Raw genomic sequence first — 13795 nt, forward strand, 5'->3', positions numbered from 1 at the left:
AACCAGTCGCCAAGAAACAACGTGTAATCACTAGAGACCTGTAAAATTCTCGAATTCATTTCGCGATAGGCTAAAATTTAAATAGTTATACCTCAGTGCTGCCTCTGCTATTGGCTCACAACTCACCTGAAGGACTTTGGGCCAATGAGAAACACCCAACCAAAGCTTTATACGAATCACAGGCTGCTGCGTTGGGACGTCTCACAAGATAGCAGCCAATGGGTGGGTGACATTTGACCGAGCGTACGTAGAACTATGGAGTTCATCCTGGAGGTCATTGAACCCGCGAATTTTTCCGGTCCTTAGTAATTACACACGAAATATATTGAAACATTGTTAAAAACACATGGCTATGATTTTTTTTTTTACATATATGAATTACGTTCTTCGAGATAATACTGAGCATTTCTTACAATTGATGCATAGTTGAAGCTTCATTCAAGCATAATTTCTTTGAACCATGGAAAATACAATCGAATATTTCAAACCATTTGACTTTATTTCGATGTTACTGTGATCCTTAACGTGCTTAACAAGATCTCTATTCAGGGAACGGTTTGCAAACAACTTTAACGATTGGAAGTATCCAGACAAACACGAAGAATTAATTCCTGGGTAAGAATCCGAACCTTATATTATCGTGATACTATTTTGTATTGATACAGTTGTTTTTATGTAAATTTACAAATTTACAAATATCTGCAGTTGCAGTGCAACGTGGTTAAAATAAAATCCTGGTAGTAGCTTTAGAGGTTACCTGATAGAGAGGTTGGTGTTAAAATAACCACCTTGCTTTAAAATAATGACCCAGTTATAAATTCTTATATTACCAACTGTAAGCATTGTAGTGAGTTGGTTCAAGGTCACAAATAAAGAGTAACTCAAACAGTTTTAGACTGGCACATGAGCGAGTACTGAAACTTTTTTTTTCTCAGCTGCAGCGCCACCTACACAACACGGTTTACTATTGAGCGTAAAAGCGTTTTTTTTTTTATGTTCTGCAATTTGCTGAGAGTGAATCTGTAATTTCAGTTTGACGTGCGTTTCGTTTAACTGTATTCCGCTGGGTTGGCAAAAAGTGATTGAACGTCGAAGTCCCTCAACGTTGGATTGGTCGTAATGAGGTCGCGACGACAGAGATATTTGCGCTTGCCTTCAAGTTCACCTGACATAACGCCATGCGAAAATTATTATTTTTTTCCTTCCGTGGCTTTACGAAAAGATCGTCTTCACGTATCGCCGTTACCCAATGATTTGCCGGCGTTGGGACACGGGGATGAAGAAGCCATAGCTTCCATTACTCCATACTTGTTAACCAAAGAGTGCCGTATAACTAGGGGCATGCAGATTTCGCGAAAAGATTTCGAGACTAGATGAAAGTTAAAACACTATAGCACCTTCTGTGTTTTGTGATTGGGTGAGTTTCTCCCAGGTACATATCAATTGTAAAAACACCAATCACAGTGATTCAGTGCGGAAGTAAACGCGCCCTGAGTGGCTCGGTCAAATAAGTCAACGACTTCCCTCGCAGACGGCCGCCAATCACAAGGAAGAAACCACAGGTGCGCATATACCTTGTTGCAGTTTAATAAGTGTTCAGATCTTTTCGCGAAAAATGCCTGCCCCATACGTATAACTAAAGGTGCACTTACTTGAACGTTTGTAAGAAAAAAACTAGTTTTGTTTGCCTTTAAGTGCGATGCATGATTTGTTGTACATAGTCAGAATTAAACGGTTATAACACACCACTGAAAACTGGGGAATTCTTTTGTGGTCATCCTGTAAGCTAAGGAGCGAGGAAGCACAATGCCCCTGCGCATGACGTCTACCCCCTTCCTTACCAACCCAACTCGCCCCTTACGCCACTGCGACGGCAGGAAATTAGAAAGCAACTTTATAAATTCCCCTGGCAGGAGCGGGTTGAAAGTTGATTTGTGGGAGGGCATCCTCAGAGACGGTAGCTTGTTTTCTCTGCTCCGTACTCATTAAATCCCGAAGGTTTTTTTTTGACAGGTAGAGGATGGTTGGGGGGGGGGGAGGGGTATGGATGTCGAGGCGTGGTTTGAAGTTTGAGGGTTAAGAAAGGAACCATCACCTTGGAAAGACTCTTGCCACTCGAATCATCTGGAAACTTCTTTCTAATAACTGGCGCAGCTTTCCGCCAGACGTCAAAACGAAACCTTGTCAAGAGCTTTAAGAATTTTAATTCGATGAGGAAAATTACGCGCGTGGGCCTACACCGCCTCTCTGTGGCGGAAAAAAAAAGTCTGAAGACAAGCAAAGTTTAGTTATTATCAGAAATTAATAATTAAAGAAATGGAATTCCGAAGAAGGAATCTTGTCAGTAAAAACCATCCAAAAACAGACTATTAAACGACTGTAAAAGTTACATACGATGTAGAAACAATTACAAAATTATTTCCCAACAGTCAAACGGCTCTGGGTGTGCAAAACTATGATATAACGGATGAACACAGTAGCAAAACCCTTGATACATCTGTTTGGTCTACTTCGTGTTTCTGCGTGTAACACCCGACGTAGCTGCGCAAAATATTTATCTCCCTGAGACTACATCTCTTCCAACAGACACAATTGTCTACACCTAGTCGATACACCCGCAAATTCGGCTATTGCACAGTAATTTCGGTTTTTTTTTTTTGTAAATGGATCAAAAATATTCATGTAAAATTACATTACTACAAAATAGTGTTCGGAATCGGAATTGGAATCTTACCTTGGCATTTATGCTTTGCGTTTCCCCAGTACTTTTAATACTAAAATTAAATTTTATTCATTTCCCTGAATAGCATTCTAGTATTAACTGCGCATAAATTAAGCACGATACAAGAAAACATTCAAATATTTGTATATTAGATTATACTTTCCATGATTTTAAAAGTTATGTTCGAATGAAGCATCAATTATAATTTACAACTATCTGCCAATTTTTGTAAGACGTTGTCTCGAAATACGTAATTCATATATGCAAAAATATACATAGTCGTGTGCTGTATGAAATTACAATATCTCTCTTGTAGTATCACAAAACATTTCTTAGCAAATGGTTTTCAATTGAATTTTTTCAAAAATTACAGAAAATATTATTAGGTATGTAAAATGTTATTTAAACACTATATATTTACTATGTTTTGACGGTTATTCAAGCCCAGACGAAATAAATAATTTTTCGAGGCTTATACCCCGAAATTAAGCCCAAAACTGACCAAACGCTCTAAAAGTACAGTTCCCGCAATGAATTTACATCGTGCTCTGGAACAACTTGAATACGCAAGCTGCTACCTCAGAGTTTTCCAAAAAAGGAAATGTTTATACATACTAAATCTCATTGAGCCTTTCGATCATAGATAACAGAGTAACTCATTTAACAATATTCCGGACATACCAAAGAGGAAAATTATGTACACAACAAATTACACTGGACAAGCTACTACAAGTAGGCTAATGCATTTTCTTGGCTTCTGGGTGTAGGCTGTGTCAGGTAATTGTCTTGCGATGTTTCGGCAACCATTGCAGCTCCCATCATCAAGTAGACTAAAGTCTGACTGACTGGTGCAGAGTATGCAGGTCGTTTTTAACCCTGGCGTCAGGGTGGCTGTTTACTGGTTGGCTGGGCTGGAAAAATTAATTCGCTGCAATCAAATAATTCGATTAGCAAAGTGAAAGGTTAAACTATATAATGAAAATGGCTCCGATAAAAGCGAAAAAAACTTGGAAAAAATGTTAAACCCATGTTTGTACCTGATTTTTGACCAGAAATTTTATCAGAATACCGCCCATATAGTTAAAATTCATTAAAATATTAATAAAATAACGTTTCCCTTTGGCTTTGTGAACTTCGGTTCGCGCCATCCGCGACAGATGCCAGCACCGTGGTCACATATTTCCGATCCACTCACGTAATTACTCCTTACCAAATGTGTACCGAGAGCTTAAATTGTGCACACACAGAAATGTCGACGTATACCTATATCTAGAGACCGGAAAAATTTGCGGATTCCTTTCGAGACAGGCTGGAATCCAAACTCGTTTAGCTTAATGCTGCGTCAGTGATTGGACCGCAATTTACCTGAAGGACTCTGAGCCAATGGCAAACACTCAACAAAAGAAGTTTCGAATCATAAGAACCGCAGTAAACAGGTGTCCCGAGTCGGTAGCCAATGACCAGGTGATAGTTGCCCGAGTACATAGAGAATCGTGGAGTCTATCCTAGTGGTCATTGACACCGCGAATTTTTCCAGTTCCTACCTATATCCAGTAACCCAGCATGAGCCTCGAGGAAGTGCAGACCTGCTGCCCGTAGATGGAGCCGCCAATCGGCAGCGCACGCCCATTCGTCAACGTCAGCGCGAGTTGCAGTCTGACTTTCCAACTGGAATTTTTATGAATTGATTTGCATGCGAATGAGACGATGATTTTCGCGCGCGGTTACATTTGACGGGGGATCTGAAAACTGGTGAAGCTTTAATAAGTCGCACCGAAATGATCTCGCTTGTAAGCAAATTGCTTTGCCTCCAATTTGTAAAAAGTAAAAAAAAAAAAAAAAAAAAAAAAAAAAAAAAAGGAAAAAAAACCTTCGCTTTGCTTTTTGACTTGTCAAATATTTGTTACTATGTTTTGATCTATTTAAATGAGAATGTTTATTTTTGTTATTTTTTTACGTAGCATGAACGCATAGGCGGGAAAGAATGTTACTCGCGAATTATTCGCAGTTCATTGACATATACAGGAAAGTTGATTATTCCTTAAAACTAGAAGAACACAATCTTGTAGACAAGAATGGTTGATATCTTTTACGAATCCTTGCGTTATTGTTACCTTACTAATGTTTCAATTTGTACATTTTGTTTTACTGTGCTTCACAATATTACTGAGTTGGCAAATACCATACATTTCGTAACAAAAATGTGATTAAACCGATCAGCAATGACGAAAAATAATAGATATAATTAATTGTTATTATTCAAGGAGATAGGTGGTAGGCTAAAATGGTCATTTGGCAAAAATAGCTGCAGATTTTATATTTTTAATATTTATATAATACTATTAATTTTTTATTTTGTTTGGTTTTTGTCAGAAACTAATACCTCAACCACTGAAAGATTGATTTACTATGAATTTAACATTTGAACTTTTTACACGTTAGTGTTTATTTTACACTCCGTTCCCAATCGTCAAACTGAGGTGCTGTTGTGAAGCTACAAGTCAAAGAGCACAACTGATGAGAATATCTTCAGTAGTATAGGAATGGGGCTTCTGGCACAGGCTTCAGGCTGTGGTGCCTGTGGTGACACCCGCCATCTTGGATTGTGACGTCACGGCGGCCATCTTGGATGACCTTGACCTTGACCTTTGACCTTGACCTTTAATTTGATCCTCAAAAATCGCCAAAATCCGCCAAAATTGGGCAAAATTTGCCCAAAATTCCTCAAAATTCGCCAAAATTTCCATTTTTGTGAAAAAAAATTCCGCCAAAAAATCTCAAAAAATTCCACAAATTAAAAATTTCTCTTTTTGAGGGAAAAATTTCCCGTTTCGAGGGAAAAATTCCCGTTTTTAGTCCTTAAAAATCCCAGCGGCTGAAAATTCCTAAAACTGGCTTAAGCATCCTTAACTCAAGCCTCAGTTAAGCCATTTATAGGATTATGACGTCACCGTTGCATTTTCCGTTACGCCCGCCATCTTTAACTTTTTTATTTATTATTCGATTTTAATGAAATTTTTTTAAAAATTATAAAAAAATTAAATTAATAAAATTTTAATATATTTTTTTTTAAAAATTGTACTTTTTAGACACGGAGTTCGGAGTCCTCGGTTCGAACCCGACGAGGGCAAAAAAAAATTAAAAATGGCGACCGATCCTTCCTCACAGTGGCTGCAGCCAGACTGACTCCCAACACTTTTTTTTTTTTCAAAGCATATATAACGTCACCTAGTATGACGTCATGTCCGCCATCTTGTCTTCATTGCTGGAGACCACCATCTTGTTTTCATCGGCGAGAGTGCGCTGATGCCATGTTAGTTTAATTCGTACCCGCCAGAGTGCAGTAATCATTTATTATTGCTGTGACACCCACCATCTTGAAATTTGGACGCCATCTTGGAATTTTGTAATTATTTAGCTAGAAATTCGGGAAAAATTCCAAAATTCATTAAATAAATCACTCATTAATTTACATATTGATTCGATCGATTCCTGTCCTTGGTTTGATACCCGATCGATGCAATAATGTTTAATTTTATGTAAAAAAAAATAATAATTTCAATAAACCACGTTCAACATTATTAAAGAGACTTTAAATCATCTACTACCATCATCCTATCAGACATCAAGACCACCATATTGTAAATTCGTAATTTTAATGCTAGAGATTCGGATAAAGTTCAAAATTCATTAAATAAATTTGTAATCTAAATGATGATTGATTAGATCGACTTAGGTCCTTGGTTCGATCCCTGGCCGATACAAAACAACTTTAATTTAAAAAAATACTAAAAAAGTGTTAGGTTTGAGAAAATAAAAACACCACAAGTTCTTTTAAAAAAATTTTATTACATAAATTCAATACACTACTACAAGTACAAAAAAAAAACACTGACAAATTACTAAAGCCTTTTGGATTCCTCGATTCAAACAGTCTTCTTATTGTACGGACTAAGCCTTTTACATGACTTTAAATGTCTATCCGATCCGGTCATCAACGCAGCCAGAGACGGACTGAAGTTCATATCACTTATATAGTCTCATTAGCCGGTACAACACATGAGTCAAATCAATAACCATGTTCATTATACGTCTCGGAGCATTTTTTATAATGACGATGTAAGCTATCGAGACGTGAAATTAGTTTATTGCACTTATTGCACTGAAATTGTATTCTTTGAACATTATAAGAACAACCGCTTCTTTCATGTCTGCGAGCATTTGAGGTGATAGTAAATGATACACCACAGTATTTGCACTGATGCGAAGTACGCTCTTCATTTATTGAAGTATTCAATGCTGATGAAACTTCAGCTAATGGTGGAACAGTACATATCGAAGTCTCCTCCAGTGTTGTCAGAGACGTTGCCAACGGGATCTGCTCCAACATCGTCGGCGCCGACGTCATGGTTCCCGTAGTCGATGGTACATCCTCCATCGAGTACGACGTTAAAGTCGGCAAAGATGCCATCGAAGTCTCAAGAACAAGCAATTACACGTCTTATGCACCAGAAGAAACAAACTAGATGATCCGTACACCGTCGACGTCAGTAACAAAACTGAGCGTCCTGCTGTCTAGGACTCGCTTATATACATGCACCGTATGGAATAATACGATAGTCAAACCAAGAACATTTTACTAAAATACTAGAGTCAAAACAACATTAAAAAAATAGAAGCACCATCAAAAAAAAAGGAAGCACACTTGGAAGCACCTTCAAAAAAGGAAAAAAAAAATTGGAAGCACCGACTACGAAAAGGCAGCACATTTGGCAGCACCGACAACGAAAAGGCAGCACATTTGGAAGCACCGACAACGCAAAGGCAGCACATTTGGAAGCACCGACTACGAAAAAGCAGCACATTTGGAAGCACCGCCTACGAAAAGGCAGCACATTTGGAAGCACCGACAACGAAAAGGCAGCACATTTGGAAGCACCGACAACGAAAAGGCAGCACATTTGGAAGCACCGACTACGAAAAGGCAGCACATTTGGAAGCACCGACAACGAAAAGGCAGCACATTTGGCAGCACCGACAACGAAAAGGCAGCACATTTGGCAGCACCGACAACGAAAAGGCAGCACATTTGGCAGCACCGACAACGAAAAGGCAGCACATTTGGAAGCACCGACAACGAAAAGGCAGCACAGTTGGAAGCACCGACAACGCAAAGGCAGCACATTTGGAAGCACCGACTACGAAAAGGCAGCACATTTGGAAGCACCGCCTACGAAAAGGCAGCACATTTGGAAGCTCCGACAACGAAAAGGCAGCACATTTGGAAGCACCGACAACGAAAAGGCAGCACATTTGGAAGCACCGACTACGAAAAGGCAGCACATTTGGAAGCACCGACAACGAAAAGGCAGCACATTTGGAAGCACCGACAACGAAAAGGCAGCACATTTGGAAGCACCATCATCGAAAAGGCAGCACATTTGGAAGCACCGACAACGAAAAGGCAGCACATTTGGAAGCACCGACAACGAAAAGGCAGCACATTTGGAAGCACCATCATCGAAAAGGCAGCACATTTGGAAGCTCCATCAACAAAAAAAAAAAAAGGCAACAAGGAAGCACAAGTTACGAGATCTAAGTCTTAGAAATCAGAATACAAGAAATAAAAACATTAAATTCTTATAATTTAAATTGATTATTTTATTGCTTTACATTATACAAATGCAAGTAAAACAAGCCATTATTGTATGTAGCCAGCATTCCTCAGTTCCTTGAGTATGAAGGATATTTCTTTGATGCACGAATAGTTTCCTGCACAAAGCGAACCATGTAGAAGTCTTAGCCGGTCAACCAATATGTTTGGATCTTTCCATGATGTGTAATCAATCTCTTCTACCACCATCTTCCTTGCACCTTTATAAATATTATGATCTCTGGTGTCTTCCATTTTACCACCAACCTCAGGGTAACTTTCATGTTTGAGACGGTGATCATCACAAGCTTGATCAGATTTATTTAATATATCACGTCGTTTCCACCGTTTCGGTCTCAGGACACCGCCACATTCTTCGATCTTGGCAGCTTTAGGTGCTTCATCATAGTCTATGTCTTTGTCATCAGCCTCAGAGTCACTGTAACAATCACCGTAGAAGGAATCGTCTTCACCCAATTTTCCGTAATATTTCGATGTTGATGATGTTGAAGCGTCTTCATCGTCTTCATGCTTCCTTTTTAGGAGTCCATCATTTTTACAAAGTAGGAAAGATCTACTTGAATTCGGCTGGAATATATTCTCACTTTTCACGTTAAGGATTCTTCCATTGTCTTCATTCTTCCGTAAATCATCAACCTCCTTCAATTTAAGTTCTTTGTCGAGATCGGAAGAGCCAAGAAAATTATTGTGGTAATGCAGATCACTCTTCCTTAGGATGGTAGATTCATCGTTGTCCTCTAGCTTGTACGCAGGCTTGGCGCTACAAGTTCTTCCATGTCTTTTTAGGCTCTCTCTCCGCGTAAACGACTTGCTACATCGAACACAACTTATCATATTGCGCAGTGGATTTTTAACACAGTCATTCTTCTCGTGTTGTCTTTTATTCTTTCTCAAGATAAAATCTTTACTGCAAAACTTACACCTATGTTCTTTCGATACAGCGTCAGATCCCAAATCAGAATTCATATTAGTTACTGAGACTAATGCCAGATACCAATTGAGTGTTTTAAATTAGATTCAATACTTAAATAGAAATTTTTTCATATTTCATCAGCGAGAATTAATATATCTCCTGCAAAAGTACTTTATGCATGTAGTTCTGCTTTTCAACAACAGATGTCGCCACATGTTGCTTGCAGGTAAATAATATTTAGTTATTTTATGCGGGATGCGGGATGCTCACTAACGATCGCAAAAGAAGGATGGCTTCGCTAGACTCCAAGGAAAAGGAAGTTCGTCTTGCATGTAGGTGCTCCACAGATGTCTCATGGCATAATATTAATTTGACTGAGTAATGATATGTGTTAATTCCACCTTATAAAAATATTACAAGTTTTGATTTAGTAGCAGAAATTATCGAATTAAATGTAACTCCAAATAAAATGACATGTCTCATTAGACAAAAAAAAAAAATCCATGCAGAGAGCGGTTTCTCAGAATAGTCAGAAACACTTGAAGAAACCACAGGAATGATTGCAAGAACACGAGAAAACCATCTAAATATTGACAAGAATATTCAGGAGCACACGGAGATAACCACCATAATATTGACAAGAATAATCGGAAGCACACGGAGAAAACCGCCACAAGTTTTCTTTGTTATCATAAAATTACAGAAAAAAATCAAAAATAAAAAAAACACAACAAATTCAAAAACTGATTATGCTAGCTTGTGAACTTCTCATTGTTGAGCAAAGATAGAGTTCTAGTCCAAGCCAGAATCAGTTTTTGAATTTGTTGTGTTTTTTTTTTATTTTTGATTTTTTTCTGTAATTTTATGATAACAAAGAAAACTTGTGGCGGTTTTCTCCGTGTGCTTCCGATTATTCTTGTCAATATTATGGTGGTTATCTCCGTGTGCTCCTGAATATTCTTGTCAATATTTAGATGGTTTTCTCGTGTTCTTGCAATCATTCCTGTGGTTTCTTCAAGTGTTTCTGACTATTCTGAGAAACCGCTCTCTGCATGGATTTTTTTTTTGTCTAATGAGACATGTCATTTTATTTGGAGTTACATTTAATTCGATAATTTCTGCTACTAAATCAAAACTTGTAATATTTTTATAAGGTGGAATTAACACATATCATTACTCAGTCAAATTAATATTATGCCATGAGACATCTGTGGAGCACCAACATGCAAGACGAACTTCCTTTTCCTTGGAGTCTAGCGAAGCCATCCTTCTTTTGCGATCGTTAGTGAGCATCCCGCATCCCGCATAAAATAACTAAATATTATTTACCTGCAAGCAACATGTGGCGACATCTGTTGTTGAAAAGCAGAACTACATGCATAAAGTACTTTTGCAGGAGATATATTAATTCTCGCTGATGAAATATGAAAAAATTTCTATTTAAGTATTGAATCTAATTTAAAACACTCAATTGGTATCTGGCATTAGTCTCAGTAACTAATATGAATTCTGATTTGGGATCTGACGCTGTATCGAAAGAACATAGGTGTAAGTTTTGCAGTAAAGATTTTATCTTGAGAAAGAATAAAAGACAACACGAGAAGAATGACTGTGTTAAAAATCCACTGCGCAATATGATAAGTTGTGTTCGATGTAGCAAGTCGTTTACGCGGAGAGAGAGCCTAAAAAGACATGGAAGAACTTGTAGCGCCAAGCCTGCGTACAAGCTAGAGGACAACGATGAATCTACCATCCTAAGGAAGAGTGATCTGCATTACCACAATAATTTTCTTGGCTCTTCCGATCTCGACAAAGAACTTAAATTGAAGGAGGTTGATGATTTACGGAAGAATGAAGACAATGGAAGAATCCTTAACGTGAAAAGTGAGAATATATTCCAGCCGAATTCAAGTAGATCTTTCCTACTTTGTAAAAATGATGGACTCCTAAAAAGGAAGCATGAAGACGATGAAGACGCTTCAACATCATCAACATCGAAATATTACGGAAAATTGGGTGAAGACGATTCCTTCTACGGTGATTGTTACAGTGACTCTGAGGCTGATGACAAAGACATAGACTATGATGAAGCACCTAAAGCTGCCAAGATCGAAGAATGTGGCGGTGTCCTGAGACCGAAACGGTGGAAACGACGTGATATATTAAATAAATCTGATCAAGCTTGTGATGATCACCGTCTCAAACATGAAAGTTACCCTGAGGTTGGTGGTAAAATGGAAGACACCAGAGATCATAATATTTATAAAGGTGCAAGGAAGATGGTGGTAGAAGAGATTGATTACACATCATGGAAAGATCCAAACATATTGGTTGACCGGCTAAGACTTCTACATGGTTCGCTTTGTGCAGGAAACTATTCGTGCATCAAAGAAATATCCTTCATACTCAAGGAACTGAGGAATGCTGGCTACATACAATAATGGCTTGTTTTACTTGCATTTGTATAATGTAAAGCAATAAAATAATCAATTTAAATTATAAGAATTTAATGTTTTTATTTCTTGTATTCTGATTTCTAAGACTTAGATCTCGTAACTTGTGCTTCCTTGTTGCCTTTTTTTTTTTTTTGTTGATGGAGCTTCCAAATGTGCTGCCTTTTCGATGATGGTGCTTCCAAATGTGCTGCCTTTTCGTTGTCGGTGCTTCCAAATGTGCTGCCTTTTCGTTGTCGGTGCTTCCAAATGTGCTGCCTTTTCGATGATGGTGCTTCCAAATGTGCTGCCTTTTCGTTGTCGGTGCTTCCAAATGTGCTGCCTTTTCGTTGTCGGTGCTTCCAAATGTGCTGCCTTTTCGTAGTCGGTGCTTCCAAATGTGCTGCCTTTTCGTTGTCGGTGCTTCCAAATGTGCTGCCTTTTCGTTGTCGGAGCTTCCAAATGTGCTGCCTTTTCGTAGGCGGTGCTTCCAAATGTGCTGCCTTTTCGTAGTCGGTGCTTCCAAATGTGCTGCCTTTGCGTTGTCGGTGCTTCCAAGTGTGCTGCCTTTTCGTTGTCGGTGCTTCCAAATGTGCTGCCTTTTCGTTGTCGGTGCTGCCAAATGTGCTGCCTTTTCGTTGTCGGTGCTGCCAAATGTGCTGCCTTTTCGTTGTCGGTGCTGCCAAATGTGCTGCCTTTTCGTTGTCGGTGCTTCCAAATGTGCTGCCTTTTCGTAGTCGGTGCTTCCAAATGTGCTGCCTTTTCGTTGTCGGTGCTTCCAAATGTGCTGCCTTTTCGTTGTCGGTGCTTCCAAATGTGCTGCCTTTTCGTAGGCGGTGCTTCCAAATGTGCTGCTTTTTCGTAGTCGGTGCTTCCAAATGTGCTGCCTTTGCGTTGTCGGTGCTTCCAAATGTGCTGCCTTTTCGTTGTCGGTGCTGCCAAATGTGCTGCCTTTTCGTAGTCGGTGCTTCCAATTTTTTTTTCCTTTTTTGAAGGTGCTTCCAAGTGTGCTTCCTTTTTTTTTGATGGTGCTTCCAATTTTTTTTTTTTTTCCTTTTTTGAAGGTGCTTCCAAGTGTGCTTCCTTTTTTTTTGATGGTGCTTCTATTTTTTTAATGTTGTTTTGACTCTAGTATTTTAGTAAAATGTTCTTGGTTTGACTATCGTATTATTCCATACGGTGCATGTATATAAGCGAGTCCTAGACAGCAGGACGCTCAGTTTTGTTACTGACGTCGACGGTGTACGGATCATCTAGTTTGTTTCTTCTGGTGCATAAGACGTGTAATTGCTTGTTCTTGAGACTTCGATGGCATCTTTGCCGACTTTAACGTCGTACTCGATGGAGGATGTACCATCGACTACGGGAACCATGACGTCGGCGCCGACGATGTTGGAGCAGATCCCGTTGGCAACGTCTCTGACAACACTGGAGGAGACTTCGATATGTACTGTTCCACCATTAGCTGAAGTTTCATCAGCATTGAATACTTCAATAAATGAAGAGCGTACTTCGCATCAGTGCAAATACTGTGGTGTATCATTTACTATCACCTCAAATGCTCGCAGACATGAAAGAAGCGGTTGTTCTTATAATGTTCAAAGAATACAATTTCAGTGCAATAAGTGCAATAAACTAATTTCACGTCTCGATAGCTTACATCGTCATTATAAAAAATGCTCCGAGACGTATAATGAACATGGTTATTGATTTGACTCATGTGTTGTACCGGCTAATGAGACTATATAAGTGATATGAACTTCAGTCCGTCTCTGGCTGCGTTGATGACCGGATCGGATAGACATTTAAAGTCATGTAAAAGGCTTAGTCCGTACAATAAGAAGACTGTTTGAATCGAGGAATCCAAAAGGCTTTAGTAATTTGTCAGTGTTTTTTTTTTGTACTTGTAGTAGTGTATTGAATTTATGTAATAAAATTTTTTTAAAAGAACTTGTGGTGTTTTTATTTTCTCAAACCTAACACTTTTTTAGTATTTTTTTAAATTAAAGTTGTTTTGTATCGGCCAGGGATCGAACCAAGGACCTAAGTCGATC

The sequence above is a fragment of the Bacillus rossius genome, chromosome 11, assembly GCF_032445375.1.
Source record: "Bacillus rossius redtenbacheri isolate Brsri chromosome 11, Brsri_v3, whole genome shotgun sequence".
NCBI lineage: Eukaryota > Metazoa > Arthropoda > Insecta > Phasmatodea > Bacillidae > Bacillus > Bacillus rossius.